Here is a 19418-nt window from a genome sequence, read left to right on the forward strand (position 1 = left end):
TCATGAGGGTAAACAACTGATACTCTACATTGTATTCACTGTGTTAGGTGATTTTGCCCAACTCTAGGTTAATGAAAGTATTCTGAGCACGTTTAAGATAGGTTATGCTAAACTATGATGCTTGGTAGGTTAGGTATATTAAATGCATTTTCAATATACAATATTTCAACTACCAATGAGTTTATCAGGCTATAGCCTCATCATAAGTTAAGAAACATCTGCATTGGTTTTTCCTATACATACATACCTTTGATAAAGTTTAGTTTATAAATTAGGTACAGTATGAGATTAACAACAAATAATAAAAATAAAGCAACTAAAACAATATACTGCAAGTTATGTGAACAGCTTTGGGGTCATTATTAAGTAAAATAAGGGTTACTAAACACAATCACTGCTATACCACAACAGTCGATCTGATAACCAAGAGGGTTACTGAATAACTAACAGCCCAGTAGCATATACAGCATGGATACACCGGACAAAGGGATAATTCCCACCCTGGGTGGGTCAGAGCAGACAGCACAAAATTTCATCACACTGCTCACAATGGTGCATGATTTATAGCTTAAGAATTGTTTATTTCTGAAATTTTCCAGTTTATGTTTTCAGACCATGGGTGACTGGGTAACTGAAACCACAGAAAGTGGAACCACAGATACGAAGGGACAATTGAACCAAGGAAGTGCATATCTAAGTATAGAGTCCGAATGGGCAGGTAGAGCACAACATCAGGAAGCCTGGAGCTACTCCGGAGACCAAGGCCGAAATCCATGCAAGGCTGGATTTTCCTTCCTCATTCCTTCCTGCCTCCTTTCCACAGAACTAAAGCAAGAAAATCATTGAGTTTCAGGGTTCAGAGAGATTTTTTTCAAAACTATTAAATCCAATCTTTTTATTACATAAAAATTCCACAATTTTTGTGTCCTAAGAAGTGGTTTTTGAATCTTCTATAATATTTTTTGATGACAGGGAACTCATTAACTTGTACGGAAGCTCTTTCTACCTTATAAGAATGTGAATTGTTTAGGAAGTGCAGGCTTGGTATGAGAATTTGTTTCTAAGGTCAAACAGTAAGTAGAAAAGTTGGTTTTAGAAATCTATTTATACTGGTTTCTTATTCAGGGCTCATTTCATGAAACATTAGTGGAAATACTTTATTATAAATTGGTCTAAAGGAAACTGGCTTGGCAGAACTCTGGGAGGGAAGTCCTAATTCAAGCTGGAGGTGGAGGGAACAAAGGACATCATAGGAAGTTATGAAATCTAATTCAGTGGATAAATATGTGGAATGATTGACCACCTCCTAAGACTTGGACAGAAAGTTCTTATTCTACATTTGGGTCACAGAGCTTGTTTACTGAAGAATACTTCCTCCTTTGTTCCTCATTCTCTTCTGGGTTCCAGAGTTTACAGGTGACCCAGACACACAGATAAACAGACACACACACACGATAATGATTTTAAAAGCTATTGTCCTGTTTTTGAATCAACAAAGTTAAGAATCTACAATAAATCACAGGTGACTCTAGAATTCTTCAAAATTATTTACAAAAAGTCACAATGATTCTATAATTACCCTCAATTGTAGTATCAACTGCATGTCATTTTCAAAAACAAAACTTAAAACATTATTTTGAAGTGATAAAAATATTTCACCTATAATTAAGCAATTGATTCTTCTATCATACAAGTACAGAACTTCTCTAAAGATTTTATTTGCATTCTGTGTATTCTTTTTACAATAGCCACCATGTCAGCATATCATCACCACTCCCCTTTAATGCCATATTAACTGAAAATCTAGAAAAGTGATATGATATATATGAAAGCCAACCATATTTGGGGATCCACAGCCTGACTGACATTCAGCTCCTGCTCACCAGCCTCTAAACTGAAGCCTTATAGTGGATGTGCCCGGTCCGCCACTGAACATGGTGTTCTCAGTAAACCCCTCTCATTAGAGAGCCTCTGAGTAAAATCATCCTATTTTTGCAACAACAGAAGAAACTGTACTGACCCAGACTTTTTAAAAGCATCATTGGACATCTGAGGATAAGGAGGCATGTGAGAAATACCAGTAGCATTAAAAAGAATAAGAAAACAGAAAAACATAAGTATACAGAAAAACTGACTAGAGATAATAATCTGAGCTTTAAATTATTCCAAATTTTTATATAAGTTCAATTATTATAATAGTCTTATGAGGTAGGTAGTGCATTACCCCATTTTATAAATGAAGAAATTAAGGCACAGTCTACCCTGCCTCTCCCACGTGTGCATACTCAGGCCCAGCCTGAAATACAGGATACTGTCTGCTGGTTCTTTTGTGCTCCCTGCACAAACCCCGAGGCCCAGAGTGGCTCCAGTGATTCTATAAGAGAACATAGCTGCTCTCTCATGGCAGTTGTGGCACAAAATGACAGCTGTTTTCATACTTCAGATGGAATTCATCTTTTCAGCTTCAAAGCTAGAAGCAGAAAAATAACTAGCCTAAGAAAGCAAAGATCTCACACAGCAGAAAAAAATATAATAATCAAATTATTAACAGAAAAAAAGATAAACCTAGTCATTCCTAAAACAAACAAACAAACAAACAAAAAACAAAAACAAACTCAGAATTCAGTGTAGTGTGGTGGAAGAAGTAGAAAATATATTATCAGCAGGAAAAAGAGCAAAAATCCAGCTACAATTAGCCAAAATACATGAAGATGTAAAAGGACTTCAGCATCAGTTAAAAGAAGTGACACACCTGATTTTGTTAAACATCTACAAGAAATAATAGAAACAATTGAAAGTGCAATGAACACTTTAAAATAATACATAGGAGAACTTATTAAAGAAAACAACTAATAATGAGTTGAGTGCCCATAACCAGAAAAATTGACACACGGGCTTCAGGTCACTCAGAAACGCAGGAAGTTTCCGAGCAAGGGTGAGCAAAGTTCCTGTAGACCAGCGGTTCTCAACCTGTGGGTTGCGATTCCTTTGGGGGTTGAACGACCCTTTCACAGGGATCACCTAAGACCATCGGAAAACGCATATATAATTACATATTGTTTTGGTGATTAATCACTATGCTTTAGTTATGGTTGGGGGTCACAACAACATGAGGAACTGTATTTAAGGGTCACAGCATTAGGAAGGTTGAGAACCACTGCTGTAGACAAACTATCATGATGTACAGGGGAAGTGGTAGATTCTGAAAAACTTCAGCAAACAGGAGGGCGACAAGAGCACTGTATGATCATGATTACCAGAACTTTGTAAAAGTAAGGAAAGTAAAGAAGCCAACATATATGGACAACTTCTAGAACACTACTCTGGAAGAATATAGGATGCAGTGCAACAGTGTGAGAAACTATAAAAACTTCTGACTCTACAAGAAATTAAAAATTGTATTCAGTATTGGAAAACTAAATGCAGCAAAAAAGGAGGAAATTTTCAACTTAAAGACAGAGGATATACCTATGCTTTTCCATAATTAAACAAGATAATCAAAAATAAAAATAAAAAAAAGAAAAAGAAATTGCCAGTGGAAGCTTGCCTCCCCCAAAGTATACAGATGTCAGTGAAATGTTAAAAGATGAGGAGAAAGAGAAAACTTAGCAGAAAGCGCATCAATGCCAGCTTAAAGTATAATTTTTATTAGAAAGTTATGCCCAAGAGAAGAAAGAAAAACAAACAAACAAACTTCTGAGACTTGAAAAGCAGATAAGGGAAAGGGCAGAAAAGGCAGGAAAAAAGGAAACTGATGCTGTTGATATTTCCAGGTTTCAAGAAAGGTATTTACATAAACTTGAACTGAAAATTCTAGACAGATAGGCAAAGGAAGATGAAAAGGCAGAAAACAAAGAATAGAAAATAAAAAAAAAAAAAAAAGAGTGAAAACATAATAGTAGAGATCCCTTTAGGCTTTACAAACCCACCAAAGGTTGGAAAGAATGGACCGAAAATATAGGACCATCATATTCTGGGCCACTTCTACTTATTCCACAATAGGGCTATAGGCAAAGAGAATAGAGAAGAATATAAGATAATAAAATTGGTATATAGTTGATGAGAATGTTAGCATACTCAGTTATTCTAGGTGATAGATTGACTAACCACGTTCTTTAAAAATCACTAACCTAATCAATCAATTACTAATTATATTGTACGTGAACTGACAGGTATTAAGTCCCATACTGATATTGAATTAGTATTTCCTATTTATACTACAAGAGCATTTAGTTTATATGTTGGCCTATCACTGATATAAAAGTTATTTAAATAAGTTTATGTTACAAACCTACTTCATTTTATGCACAGAACATTTAAAATGTATTTTAGGTTGTTTAATGGCATAACAACAAAATTAATTAGGACAATTTTAGAGGGACTTTTTTTTTAAGTTAAAAAATATGCAACTTTAAGAAGTTAGGCAAAATAACAAAAGTGTAGTTTTCTGAGTTATAAAATAAGGTCATACTTTTTTTAAGTTAACAAATTGATAGTCTGGCAATTCCTGCATTTTTGTATAATAAGCATTTTGCATGTTTGAAGCAAACAAAATAAATAAAAAGAGAAGTAACTAAGCACAGACAAGTTCCCCAAGGACACAAAGCCATAACAGAGCTGAGATTCAAACCCAGGTTGCTAGGTTATAGAGTCCATCCCCTTAACCACTATGAAGACTACCTCCCATAGCAGAACACTTAAAAAAATATAACTAATATTCTTATGGATATTTAGATGGTATTATAACCTTAAAACAAGAACAGGATCCTGTGAGGAAGGAATAAACAGGAACCAAGAAAGAGCTCTTAAAGGTTAAAAACATGAATGAAAAAAGAAACAAAACAAAAAAACAGAAAGATCACACAGAACTTCCCAGGGCTACCAAAATAGCAGTTGCATGGAATTCCGTTTTGGCACCATCCCAGATCTGCAGTGTCTGCCCCTAGCAACGGCTGGCACTGTTTCCATGGTTATGGAGTCAGGGCACTGCTGGGGTTGGTACAGAGGGGCCTGCTGTGATAGCTACCATTGGACCCTCCGTCACCTAAGGACACAAGCTCACAGCACCCTGCCTCCTGCCCCTGCCGCATCTTTTACCTCCAACCCCGGGGATTCTTTATCGTTGCTGAGGAACTTATTGGCACCAATAAATATGGAACCTGCAATTGGGCAAATACACTCTTTCCCTTCAGAAGGGCTGTGTGGAGATGCGTAGCTTTAAGCCTCCTTTCTGAAAAGACCCTGTAGGCCCCAGCAATCAGCTTTTCACGAAGCTGTCGTCTTCCTTGCCTCACACCGGTTTTCTCTTTCTCCTATTTCTCTGGTATCACACTGCCCAGTTGTGAGTATTTCTCTCAGGCGCTGCTTTCTAGGACAAGTCTTCAGAGAATGGCGGAGTCAGTTCTGGCTGAGGTGGCCACTCTTCCCAGAGGCGCTTGATCTCACGGTGTCTCAGGGGACCTCGGGAGTTCTTCTGGGGCAGGCAGTGGGGTTTTCGGATGAGAAACACCTGGGTACCCCAGGTGCCGGAGGCGTCTACCTTACAGCACCTATCCGGTAAACCCTAATGCTCCCGGATGCTTTGGCTTCCCCTCTAACCACTCAGAATCAGAGTGCAGCAGCATCTAGCCCCAGGGCATGGCCAGGTGCTGAAGAATGTGCCCCTGCCCAGAGTCAGTGCAGAGGAGAGACCCCCCAGGCCAGACTAGGGTGTGAACTGCGCCTTCGTGGGGCTGCAAACCTAAGGACTTGGGGAGCCTTCGAGGAAGGGTTCCTCAAGTGCCCAGAAAATAAATGAAAAAGACCATTCTTTAGACCTATCACCATGAAATTTCAAAGCACCAAACAAAGAAAAGATTATTAAGAGCTGCAACTGAAAAGAATACTATACCATTTACGAAGGAACAAGAATCAGTCTGGCATGAGGAACCCTGGAAGCTGGAAGACAGGGCAGCAGGGCCTTCAAACATTACAATCAGCCAAATTCCGAGACTGGGGTGCAAGCAAAACAAAACAAAACAATAAATTTAGACATGTGTAACTTACCTCATTCACACTTTTTAGAAAGAAATTATTTGAGAGTGTACTCTAGGAAAACAAAGGCATATCCAAGAAAAAGCAAGACATATTTCAACACAGGAGGGCAAAAACAGAAGTTCTAGGCTAACAGGTTTGCAGAGGACCCAAGACAAAGCTGACCAGATAGAAACAGGAGGGTGGAGGTCTGGGGAAAAGGGAGCTGCATGAACTACTATGATGGAGTCTGAAAATGGGAAGAAGATGGTCATGGCAAATGGTGTAAGAAATAAAGCAATTTGAAATTTGAGGCAAAAACATATAAGTCATTATTTTAAAATGAAGGAAATTATAGTGTTGCATAATTTTTAATAATTGAAGGAGCATGAGGAAAGTATGTCTTAAACTTGATAATTGGAATTGTCCAGCATGGCACAGGGTCATGAAGTTGGAGAAGTAGTGTAATTCCAGCAAAATATTTGGCTCAACAGTGAACAATGTTTACAGAGTAAGTTATATAATGCTGTTTGCTGGTCTCCATCTTTGTAGCATATATCTATACATAAAACAAGAGATACGTGGTTATGGTGGAAGGGTTAAAATGTAATGACAAAGTCCAAGGATGAAAATTTAATAACAAATTGCAAGATAGGAAGTGGGAGAGGAGGAAAGATAGGACTGTTCTTATCTTACAGAATGGGGAGTTAAGAAATACTATTGAAGGTTGATGGGAAAAAATTAAAGATTCAATTCTTATTTAAAGTTGTGAAGATAACCTATTACAAATGATAGATACTAAAAAGGTCTAGGAGAAGAAGGCGATAAGTGTTAAGTAGACATTATTCTCCCTTTTCATGCTAGGAAATCAGTAGACATCTAAATGTGACAAATCATGAAATAGAAGAATAATCATACTATTTAGAGTCATGGAGAGAACTAAGATAACCAACATGAATCAGGCTCTGGGTGAGGAAGAGTTGCACAAGAGAGCACAAAACTTATTTCATAAACTTTCTGAAGTCTTTGATTTGTTTCATGTGAATGCCTCACTTTTATAAAAATAAATGCAAAACTATTAAAAAAGCTATCAGTATACAGATGGCGCAGTAAACCCCAAGAACCAATTAAATTACTTAGAGATCGAGTGCAATGAAAAGTGAAGAGAGATACCCAGCTCAGAATCCCAAAGCATATCAAAAGTTAAAAAGCAGACAAGGAAGTAAGAACACAGGGAAGACACAGAAAGGAAGACTGGGGAGCAAAAGAAGAAGGCATTGAGACAAGGAAGCCAGGGGGAGATAGTGAGCTCAACTCTATCGAATGTTGCTGAGGTCAAGCAGGGAATGTCCATTGGATTTGGTGGCATGGGGAAGATTGATGAGAGCTATAGACAAAGAACAGTGTGTTGACAAGGAAGGTGAGGAACAGTGGCAATAGGTTTAGGTGATGTTGAAATTTGAGGGTAAAGGAGAGGAAAGCAAGGGTAGCCACCAAACTGTGACACTGTATCAAAGGACCATCATGTGGTTGTCAAGTAGAGATAGATGAACATGTCCAAATGTTAATGGGATGGTGGCAATAGAGAGGAAGAGGTTGAAAATGGAAGGATGTGGGAGGGTGGACTCTGGAGACTAGTGGAGGGATTCCACAGAAAAGAACATTTCTGTTTCTGCAGGAGGAAGGAAGCAGTAGATGATGCAATTACAGTTAGATGTGTGGGCTGGCAGGCTGGGGCTTTGGGGAAGTTCCTGTTTGACAGCTTCTAATACGTCTGTGAAGGAAGAGGCCTGCCCTGTCTACTGAAGGAGAACAAGCAAATGGACTAAGACTCCTGTCATTGTATGATTTTTTTCCCCCCAGCACTCAGCAGTCCAAGGCAAAGGCAAGGCAGGTGGAGAGTTAGATTCATCCAAGATTGGGATTTTACCAGGTGAGTGCAAAAGGTGAATTGGTATTTTCTAGGAGCACAAGGGGATGGAGACAGAGGCAGGGCAATTAGCAAAAGGCTAATTTTTCAAAAGCTAATTCTGCAAATTGTAAAAAAAAATTTTAATTACGCAATGAAACAAACTTTTTTTTTTTCAAAGCAGTTGACAAGAGGGTTGAATAACCAATCCAACAGAAATAATTTATTAATCCAACGCAGGCTAAAGGAAAGCTCCAAATGCCCCATTCTAAAACTGGGACAATGAAGAATTCCAGAATGTAGGGATTCTCTCCTCCTTAAACTCAGTCTTATTGTGCAATAAACATTCTAGAGAAATAGGCCTAGATGACAAATGTATGGACACACTTGGTTAAGAAGTCTCAAGTTTAGATACCAATTTGGATGGGGAAACATTTGATTGCAAACTGCTATGGAATTATTCCATCCTGATGGGAAAGATGCATAAGAACGTGGATTATTCTGGAAAAAGTCTTGAGATTCCTGGAGGCAGCCAACTAGCCAACTGGGCACTGTGCTTCCCTGAATTCAGCTCTGCTTAGGTTTTTTGGAATGGCATTTTGGCAGCTCATATCCCTTCCACAGGCATCTGTGGGACCTCGATGATACTGGCTCAGGGGGGGAGCCCTGCCAGGGGATGGTGAACTTTGGACCAAAGTCACTATCGTTTTGCAATGACTCCAAGAGCTGCTTTTGACTCAGGCCCTCTAAGAAGGTCAGGCAGTTAGGATTCTGCGACATGAGAACAAAGGGCTACCCAAAGTAGGGCATGTCAGGAGGCTACAAGGGACTTCTGAAGGAGACTGAAATATGTACTGGGGGCCACCCGATAAAAACAAACCTGACCAATGTCTATTAGTAGAGACAAATTCTGGCCTCTTCTCTGTTTGCTGCTGTTGCCAGCAAGCTTTGGAGCAGTATTTAGCACTGACACATGCTTTTCGTACTGAGAGGAGAAGGCAAGTGAGGACTGCATCTCAGTGACCCTGACAGAATTCCCAGAAGGAAGTGTGTGACGGCTTTAATCTGTGCTTGGTGGATATGAGGATGATTGCTTGGTTATGGATTGCATCATTGCTCCTTTGCACTCTCAAGGACATACAGAGATATGCACTCCTTTGTTTGCTCTTTTGTTCATTTATTCATTTCAACATTCGTTTAGAATTTCTATGTGCCATGCACTGTGCTAGAAACCAGAGATAGAAAATCTGTTAAAGGCCAGGTCCATATTCATGAGGACTCAGGGTCTATTTCCTTTCTTTTGAACCCCTGCAGTACTTTACCTGGGTCTCCTTTGAGACCTTTACCTCCTTCATGTTTAACTATAGTTATTTATTTAAATGTTATCTATTCTCATAGACTTTTGGCCAGAATTTGCAAAATGGCTGTGGCATTTTGACCTGAAGGTATGTTTTTCCTTTTTACTTCATGTAGAACTTAAAAACAATCAAACAAAACCCTCTAGAATTGTTTACCACACATAAAATTTAGAAACCTGATTTAGAAATTTTGATTTCTGACTTCTCTGAAACTATCAGAAGGTCTGCAACCATGGGTGCAATTTCCCACATGTAGAGCTGAATAGTGGCTGCCCCTTTTATTAGAGCATGTGCTTTCCAGGACACCAAGTCCCTGCCAAATGGTTGGACCACCTGTAATGCCTTTTTTGCCTCTAGAAATCTTGAGACTAATTGAAAAATATGATTGCCAGTTAAGTGTGAGTCACTAAGAACTGGGAGTGCTTTAAGTGGTGACTAAGATAAGAATAAGAGGGGAAGAACACAAGAAAGAAAGTATAAAGGAAGAATTTTCAAGATTTAGTGACTATTCCAATATGGCTTGACAGGAATGGGAGTTGCAATCGTAAGTGGCCAGGGAAGTGATGATGTTTCTAGCAGGCATGGTTGGTAGCCAGTCAGGTGGCCTTGACCAGGTGGTGCAAAAATCTCCTAAGTGCTTTGAGAGTTGGCTGGTAATTACTCACAGTTGCTCGCTTCTCCAGAAAATTGCCATCCACTGAATGGGAACATAAACGTTGGGAGTGTACATAGGGCTCTCTGGGGGAGATAGCAGCCCATAGTCAATGCTTAATTGACATGGATGTGCAAAAGACAATTCTGCTCACCTCAAGGTGGGATCAACTCATTGGTACAATATATGATCCAGAGCTCCCCACAAATCAGGCTGAAACTATGCTCCAGCTGTGACCGTGGCCTTATTTAGCTCCTTCCTCTGTTGTGTCTTGCTCACCTTACTCCTTTTATCCTAAAAGCACTCTCGCAACAATTCATGAGCACTAGAATCTCAATAAATCATGTACTTCCTGGGAACCCAGCCATAGGTAGTGTTTATAACAGAATTATATAGTTAAAAACTTGGGAAATGGTTAAATGTGGGGAGATAACATCTAGGAGCTCTTTCCTATAAGGATTCTTTCAAAATCATGGTTTTATCTCTACCTCAGCAGCACAGGGCCCGGTGTATAGAAAGTGTGGGGCAAATTTAATTTTGTCTCTCAAATGAATTTGATTTGGAGCCTGCTGAGTTAGGAAACAGCAAGACTTTCAGTGTAAGACATGAAACATGGACACAGGAAAGTGGTTGTGGTCGGATATTTAGGTCTTTCACAGGGAAAGAAACAACTCAAGAAAGAGGCAATAATTAGTGGCAAGTGCAAATAATTATTTCTCTTTTCAATGTAAATCAGCTAACATATGTCTTTACCTCAATTAGGTACATAACTCCCATTAGTCTAGGTCAATGATTTACAATCCTTCACTAATGTTTAGGAAAAATTCCAATTAATGAGTTTTGTTTATTGCTAGTAAGTAGGTCTAGTGGAAAAGATTAACATTCATTTGGGAAAGAATTTATGGATTTTGTTTGTCTTTTGTATTCTCTTTGTCAAACAATTGAGTGGGCCACTTGAGATTCTTTTAGAGTCAGGGAGAGTGCGAAATAAATAAAATACTATAATCAAGTGTTTATTTACTTACACTTAAGAAGTGATTTATTATGCCTCTCTCTCTTCATTAAATTGTTATATATTTTTAAACAGACAAAAGCATTCAGATGCTTCAAAGATCACACTACTTGTCTTTTCAAATACAGGTCTTCAGTATCCCAAATGAGGTGGCTTTGAATGCTTTAAGTCTTCGTGGTCTAATTTCATTTCATAAGCTGTAATTATAGCTTTTTATATCATGCTAAATAATTCCTCCCCTACTGGATGTTTATACCTTTCAAATATTTATAGACCATCATCATTCCTTAGTCATCTCTTTGCAAAGTTGCACATAATTTGTTCCTATAATATTTTTCATAAGTCAATTTCCTCAACACTAAACTGCCTTTTTTACTTCTCTATTCAGTTTCTCTCCATCTTTTTTGATACAGTGCTAATCAAGGGAAAATGAGATACGTATTTTGGGTGCAATTTATCCTAAGATTGTTTGAGAGGTTTGAGGCTCAAAATGTCCTCACCTAGATTAGAGTTCCTCATTTATACATAGCTCAGACTAGTGCCGATTTTATCAGTATTTTTTACCGTTTTACTTTGAAAATTCATAACCAATTTCCCATGTAATGGCATTTTCAAAAATCTCTACACCATTACTGTTTCTTCACTGACCATAGAATATGCAGAAATTAAATGAGTTTGGGATATATTTCTATAATTTACTTTTTATTACGCAACATTGAATCACATTTCCGGCTTCTCTATATCCATAGACTATTATTATTTCTTGGTGGCCTTCCAAGTCAGTAATACCTGGAAACTTAAAAATAAATTAATTTTACTCTAGATTGTTCAGAGAGTTATCTAATTTTTTCTTGCAACTGCATTTTTAGACTTTCTACATAATTATTTCTTTCCAACAACATTTCAGTTAACCTGGATGTGTTATTATTATGACAATTTATTAAGACAATTATTTTTGCTTATTATGTCTTGGGCATCAAGACATAATAAAGTACCCTAGTGGGATACTATACATACACTCTAAGTGTAATAGACATATAAAAATAGTATGAAATGCTCAATATTTTATTCCTAAAGTAATATCATTCCTCTAGGACCATTTCCAATATTTATATTCAATATATTTCAAGTTTTAAAACATTTTCACATACCTTTTTAGTTTAAAAGCCTCACATGTCTTCCAAGTGCCCCAAGGTTAATAATGTGGATTTTGGCCACTCAATCTGACCCCACCCTGCTATTCTGGTCATGGCTCTTTTTACTCAGTGCCATCATAAGCCCTGTGCTCCACCACATACAATGGATTGTCTGTGAAACCTTTGGAAGGATCCCCACAGAATTAAAAGCTCCCTCCACTTAGTACTTGTTGCTTTAATTTGTATCTCTATGATAGCCCTTGTTTCACTGAAAGCTTTACTGTTGTTTGTATGCATAGTTCTCCCACACATCATTTTGTAAGCTTCTTTTGCCCCTGCCCAGTGTCTCACAGAAGAGGTACTAAATAAATAACTGTTGAATAGTGGCAACTCCTTATTTTCTACTTAGATAGGGTTTTGAGTGATGTCCAGTTAAAGAGAGAGTTGGAAACTAGGAGACTTGTCCTGAAATTGCATTGGCAAAACAAGCATGTGGTACTTACTTAGATTGTTTATTTGGGGTTGGCTCTGGGTAGATGAATAGAGAGCATGGGGTGGGGGTGGGCTACAGGCCTCTGTGTAACCCTTGCTGTCAGAAGCAATCAGAGAAGAACGAATTGAGGACTGTCAGGTTCAGAACTGTGAATTGACTTGCAGACCCCACCCCATCTAAGATTGATTGGGATTAGAATTCTGGGCTCCTGTTTTCACTCTTGGCTTGTTTCCAGGATTTATTATTTTATTTTGCACTGGTTGTTTCTCTTAATGTTTAATTTTTGACTCATTGACCTCAGACAGAGCAGATGATATATTTCTATCATCATGAAATCTGTTTTTCTAAGTATATTTTATTGATTATGATATTCCGGTTGTCACAATTTTTCCCCCCTTTGACCTCCTCTGCCTGGTACCTCACCTCCCTCCAGCAATCCGCCCCACTTCCAGTTCATGTCCATGGGTCATACGTGTAAGTGTTTTGGCTTCTACATTTCCTATGCTTTTCTTAACTTTCTCCTATTTTGTTCCTGCCAACTATGCTTCTAAATCCCTGCACCACTTCCCCATTCTCCCCCTTCCCTCTCCCAGCTGATAATCCTCCAAAGGATCTCCATATCCATGATTCTGTTCCTGTTCTAGTTGTTTGCTCAGTTTTTTGTTTTTTTAGATTCATTTGTTTATAGTTGTCAATTCACTACCTTTTTAATGTTCATGGTTTTGATCATCTTTTTCTTAAATAAATCCCTTTAACAGGTCATGTAATAATGGCTTGGTGATGATAAACTCCTTCAGATTTACATTGTCTGGGAAGTACTTTATCTGCCCTTTCATTATAAATGGCAGCTTTTCTGGGTTGTAGGTCCTTGTTTTCATCACTTTAAATATTTCTTGCCAGTCCCTTATTGTCCGCAAAGTTTCTTTTGAGAAATCAGCTGAAAGTCTTATGGAAGCTCCTTTGTTGGTAACTGTTCTTTTGCTGCCTTTAAAATTTTCTCTTTATCTTTAACCTTTGCCATTTTATTTATAGTGTGTCTTAGTGTGGTCCTCTTTGGGTCCATCTTTTTTGGGATTATTTGTGCTTCCTGGACTTGTATGTCTATTTCCTTCACCAAATTAGGGACATTTTCTTTCACTATTTCTTCACATAAGTTTTTAATTTCTTGCTCCTCCTCTTCTTGTTCTGGCATCCCTATGATTCAGATGTTGGCATGTTTGGAGATGTCCCAAAGGTTCCTAAGCCTATCCTCATTTTTAAAAAATTCTTCTTTCTTCTTTTTGTTCTGGTTGAATGTTTTATCTCTCCCTTATGTTCCCAATTGTTGGTTTGAATCCCAGCTTCCTTCCCTTCTCTTCTGGTTTCCTGTATATTTTTATTTATTTCACTTAGTGTAACTTCCATATCTTCCTTTATTTTTTTTTGCCATACTAAAGGAGTTCTTTGAGCATCATGATCACCAGTGTTTTGAATTCTGCATCTAATAGGTTAGCTATCTCCATTTTACTTAGTTGTTTTCTGGGGTATTGTTCTGTTCTTTCATTTGGGCCATATTTCTTTGTCTCCTCAATTTAGCAGCCTCCCTGTGTTTGTTTCTGTGTATTTGGCAGAGCTGCTTTTACTCCCTGTCTTAGTAGTGTGGTCTATGTAGAAAAGGCACCTGTAAATTATGTAGTGCAGAGCCTTAGGTAACTGCCAGGGCAGGGCAACCCACTTCACCACTTTGTGGCTGTGTAGAGAGGGCTTAGAGAGGGGACAATGCTGCTGCCTGGCTTCTGGTTGTTCAACCAGTGCTCACCCTGTTTCCAGTCACTTCACCCTCTTCCCACATGCGATTGGTGCCCTTCCAGCTGCTGTTCCAGTGGTGAATCCTGGAGGGGGTTGATTTGCATACATTCTAAGATACTGCTGGCCCTTTAAGCACTGAAAATTTAGCAGTTTCTTCCACCACCCCAATTCCCTCTGGTTTTTACAGCCATGGGTAAAGGGGTCTTTCTTCCTGGTACTGGAACCCTGGGCTATGCAATGTGGCCAGGGGCTTGGATCACTCACTCCCAATGTATCCCTCCCATCCATTCCATTGCTGCTGCCTTTCTGTTCCACACTGCTTCTTTGCCTCTTCTACCAAGCTTGATGAATGTGTCTTCTTTAAATCCTTGGTTGTCAGACTTTCATACAGCTTGATTTTCTGATGGTTCTGGATGTTACTAGTTTTGAGATCTGGTTGTAATTTTTTCTATGATTGCATGAGGAGGTAAAGCATGTCTACCTACACCTCCATCTTAACTAGAAGTCCATGCAATCAGTTTAAAAGATAGAATCATTTTCTCCCATCCTGCCCCCATTATCAGTAAGAGTCAGATAAGGAAAACAAACTATTCTAGGTATTTTAAACAGAATTGACTTATCCAACAAATTTGTTTCAACAGCATTGGAAGACCTGCTGGAGCAAAAGGCAGAAGGTGGGATAATGAAGAGTCAGTGACTACAGGAGGTCACTACCAGACCTGGCTAGCAGAGTCGGGAAGCAGTGTTGCCAGACCCAGGTGGATGTTCACAGCAAACACTGCTGGAGGCCAGAATCCCTGTATTGCCAAATCCATTGCCATTATTGCTGCAGCTGTTGAAGACCATGGAGGGCACAGCAAGGTGGCTTTGTGGCTGCTTTTGTGGCTGGAACTGTGGACAGCTTTGAAGCTGCAGTCTCTAGCCTCAGTCCAGAAGACCAGAATGGCACTGAAGCCTGAGGCTACCCACTGCTGTCAGAAGAAGTTAGAATTAAAAAATAAATATAAATATATATCTATACTTTTTCCTTCAGCTTTCTAATCTTCTGCAAGTGCTTCTTTTTAGAAGAACTGACCTGGAAATCATCTGGATGAGAAATATAAAAATTTAATTTTCAGTGTTTCAGCGCCCAAAAAAGAAAAGGTAGAAAGAAAACTATGAGAAAAATGGGCAAATAACTATCACATACTCTATTCCACCAAATCTTTGACATAATTCCAATTATCTACTTTTTCTACCCATGAAATAATATTAGTGGGTTAAGTTTAAATAGCAATGTAACTTACATCTTATAACTCAGTAAAAGTAGTTTTAGCATACGCAAAATTTTGTTATTTCTTTTGATCAGCATTTCCTACAATGTATTCTACAGAATACATCCTGAAGAAGGATCTGTTGGTAACATGAGTTTGAGAAACTGCACTTTACAGCCCCTCCCCACCTTGGAGTTTCATGCTTCATATCATCATGCTAAAGCTTTGAGAAATTTATTAGTCTCAATCAGATTTGACATTTTTGACATTGCAATTGGTATACATTAGTGAAAAATAAGTGGTCACAGTACCTGTCACCTGGGGTTTGTGAGGGGGAGGCAGGGAATAAAGTAAGCAGAGGTGTGTGTGTGTGTGTGTGTATAATTTAGGTAAGTGTTATAAATGAAAAATAGGATGCAATGATCAAAAATACTGTAAAGGAGAACGGATCTAATTGGATAGCATGGTCAGAGGCAGACACTTTTACAACATGACATTTAAGCCAAGAACATAGCAGATGGAATCAATCATACACAGAGTACTCTAACACGGGGCCACTCAGTCATCCATGGATCTTCCCCTGCAGCAGACTGTTCTTGAACCCTAATGAGATCTGTATAGAAATTGAGAATAAGCATTTGAAGCATTTATAGTAATTTGATAACTACTTTTATATCTGTTAAATCTAAAAAGAAAACATATTTCTTTAACAACTTCTTCTAGTAGTTGATTTTTACTCTACTTTAGAAAGTATAATTTTATGATAGATTGAAGAAAAGGAAAGACCTGATCCTTTACAGATAATTTGAGAAGCTCTATTCTAGCAGAAGTAAAGGCTCTTCTTTGGTGGCAAAGACTCTAAGGAGGGAAAGAGGTGTCTGAATTTGAGGAATTGACAGAGGCTCATGACTGGGGGCATAGTTGTGTGCAGAGCTTTGAGAAAAAAAGTGATCAGATTTTATTTTAAGGACAATGGGAAGCTACTGAAGACATTTCAACAAGTTAGATACATGATATGATTTAGATTTTTAAGATAATCATTCTGCTTATGAAGAATGAGTTGAAATAAAGAGCATAAAACCGGATGAGCATCTCTGAAGCTTTCAGAAATTTTGGAGAAAGAGGATGATGGCTTAGACTATGGCCATGATGGACAGGTATGCATTGATTGGGGAAGAACTGAAAGAGATTTGGGGAGAGAAGGTTGGGGAGGCAGAAACAGAAAGATGCCAAAGTTTCTCCGAGGAGATGTTAAAGATGGCTATATATATTCAGAGATCATCACTATTTAGTTTTCATAATCATAGGGACTAGATGATATTGAAGACAATGGATAAGAGTTGTAGGTACAGGATTGAAGCCTACATAATAGCTTTGGATGTTCTAAGGCCCTGTGGAGCCTAGCTTGATGAGAACTAATAACCTCAAGGGCATGTTGATTCCTAGGCATTCAGATTTGTGTCTAGATACCTCTAACATTAAATTATATTCAGTAAACTTACTGAGCACCAATACCATTTAAGAGATCATGGAGGGTGTTGTAAAAGATAAAGCCAAACAAGACCTTTAAGAGTTTGCTATCTGAAAGGACATCTAAGAGATATACAAAAGCACAAGAAAGCTTCATGAAGGAGGTGGCGTTGAGCTGCTCCTAAAGGAGGTGGATGAATTTGAATCAATAAAAAAAAAAAATGTATGTATACATATATGAGATCTGTTCAGAAAGTATCCAGCTATTTAATATGAAAAATAGAGACATTTATTGAAGAAGATACAGGAAACATTGTACATAGTACAATGACACCTCAGTTTTCTTCAAACTAGGCACTTTGGTACCTCACACAGTAGTCCCAGTGTCTGTCTCTTCCACTGTTCAAAACACTCTGCAAATCGTTTGTTAGAATTGCCATCAGCTTCCCTGTCATATTTTCCTGAATCTCATTGACAGTCTGTAATCTCTTTCCTTTCAAAGGTGATTTTAATTTTGGGAAAAGCCAAAAGTCACAGGGCACCAAGTCTGGTTTATTGGTAGTGGTTTGAATCAAGCCATGAGCAACTGCAGCACAAGATTCTGCATCAAAATCTCAGACATGCAGTTTCAGAATACTCAGACCAGCTCCTAGCTCTCACACTGTCAGTCGCTGATCTTTGCTGATAGCAGCTCATGCACATTCAACACTCTCAGGTGCTCTGCTTGTTGCAGGCCTTCCAGCACATGGATCACTTTCAACATATTTTTGATCATCTTTGAAACATGTGCCACACTCTTTATTTGCGCAGCACTCATTGCATCATCCTCAAAAGATTTCTGAATCATCCAAGTAGTTTCCAAGGAGGAACGTTAAAGCTTAAGGCAAAATTTGATGCAGAGCCATTGCTCTACTTGCTCAGTAATTTTGAATGTAAGCGCCGCTCACTACACATGTTCACTCAAGGGCATCTACTGCCCCCACTGACTAGTACAGTGAAGTCATCATTGTTCATGCATGTGCATTCCAGCCCACTCTCCTTGGCTGCCAGGTTACACTGATGTCACGTAAACCATTCTTGTTATATTAACAATGGCTGGACTTTTTTTTGAACAGATCTCATACATGTATATGTGATACATATAATAGTAACACCATGCATACACATATTTGTATTTATTCCTACAAGTTTATTGGTATATATATATTAAAGAACTATGAGTTTATAGTTCCAATCCAATACCACAAGATTTATTCTTTCTCTGACAGCTAGAAACCTGGCTTTCACAGTTCACAATGTATTTGCCTTTTTGTTCAACTTTAGTGTAAATAAATAACTTCAGAACTGCTAACTCATATTTCATTTACTAACTAGAATATAGTATATCTGTACAATAACTTTTGTTTGTAGCTTTAATAGTATTTGATCAAAATACTGTATGCTAAAGTTACTTAGCTTAGTTCTTTGCTTCTCTACCTGTGTTAGTGTGGTAGTTATTTATAGCTTAGGTTAGTAATATTTGTTAGAGTTTGTAGTCCATTTTTGAGTACCCCTATATGCTAGTGTGTTTATGTTTACCTATAGTAAAATTCACTTGTTTTGGGGTAAAATTCTATGAGTTTTGACAGATGCTTAGATTCATGTATCCACCACTACAGCCATGTTACAGAGTAGTTCTATTATCCCCAAACTGCCTTTGTGCTGCCCCTTTCTAGACAACCACTCCCCATACCTCCAATCCATGACAGTCATCCATCTAATTTCTGTCTTTATTTTGGCCATTTTTAGAAAGCTATGTGAATGGATTCTATAACATATTTCCTTTGTATCTGTTTGCTTTCACTTGGCAAAATATATTTGAGATTCATCAGTGTAATGGCAAGTTATCAATAGTTCACTCCTTTTCATTACTGGGTAGTATTCCATTGTATGGATGTGCTATGCTCTGTTCATCTGTTTACTGACTAAAATATCTGAGTTGTTTTTAGTTGGAGTGATTATAAATAGAGAAATGATAAACAACCATTAAAAGTTTTTATGTGAACACAAGTTTTCAATTCTCTTGGTTAACTATGTAATAACTTTTTTTTTCCACTTTGTGTTTCAATTTAGGTCACATCTATGGACCAACCTTCAAGTTCACCGATTCTTTGTTAAGTCTACTGATATCCATTGAAGGCATTCTTCACCTCTGTTACTGTGGTTTCCACATCCTGCTGAAATTATCCATCTCATCTTACATGTTGTTTTTCTTTTCCACTAGAGCACTTATTTTCAATCGGTGTGCCACAAGAATTTTTAAAACATGCAATACCTGACTATTTCATCAGGGGTA

At 38.1% G+C, this 19418-nt stretch overlaps 1 pseudogene; it reads left to right on the plus strand.

Annotated features, from left to right (window-relative positions):
• The first annotated feature begins 2 nt into the window (after positions 1-2).
• LOC150007291 (coiled-coil domain-containing protein 112-like) lies at positions 3-4002 on the plus strand (annotated as a pseudogene).
• Positions 4003-19418: the final 15416 nt, after the last annotated feature.

Source organism: Furipterus horrens, unplaced genomic scaffold (genome assembly GCF_987537825.1).
Source record: "Furipterus horrens unplaced genomic scaffold, mFurHor1.1.pri manual_scaffold_6, whole genome shotgun sequence".
In the NCBI taxonomy this organism is placed as follows: domain Eukaryota; kingdom Metazoa; phylum Chordata; class Mammalia; order Chiroptera; family Furipteridae; genus Furipterus; species Furipterus horrens.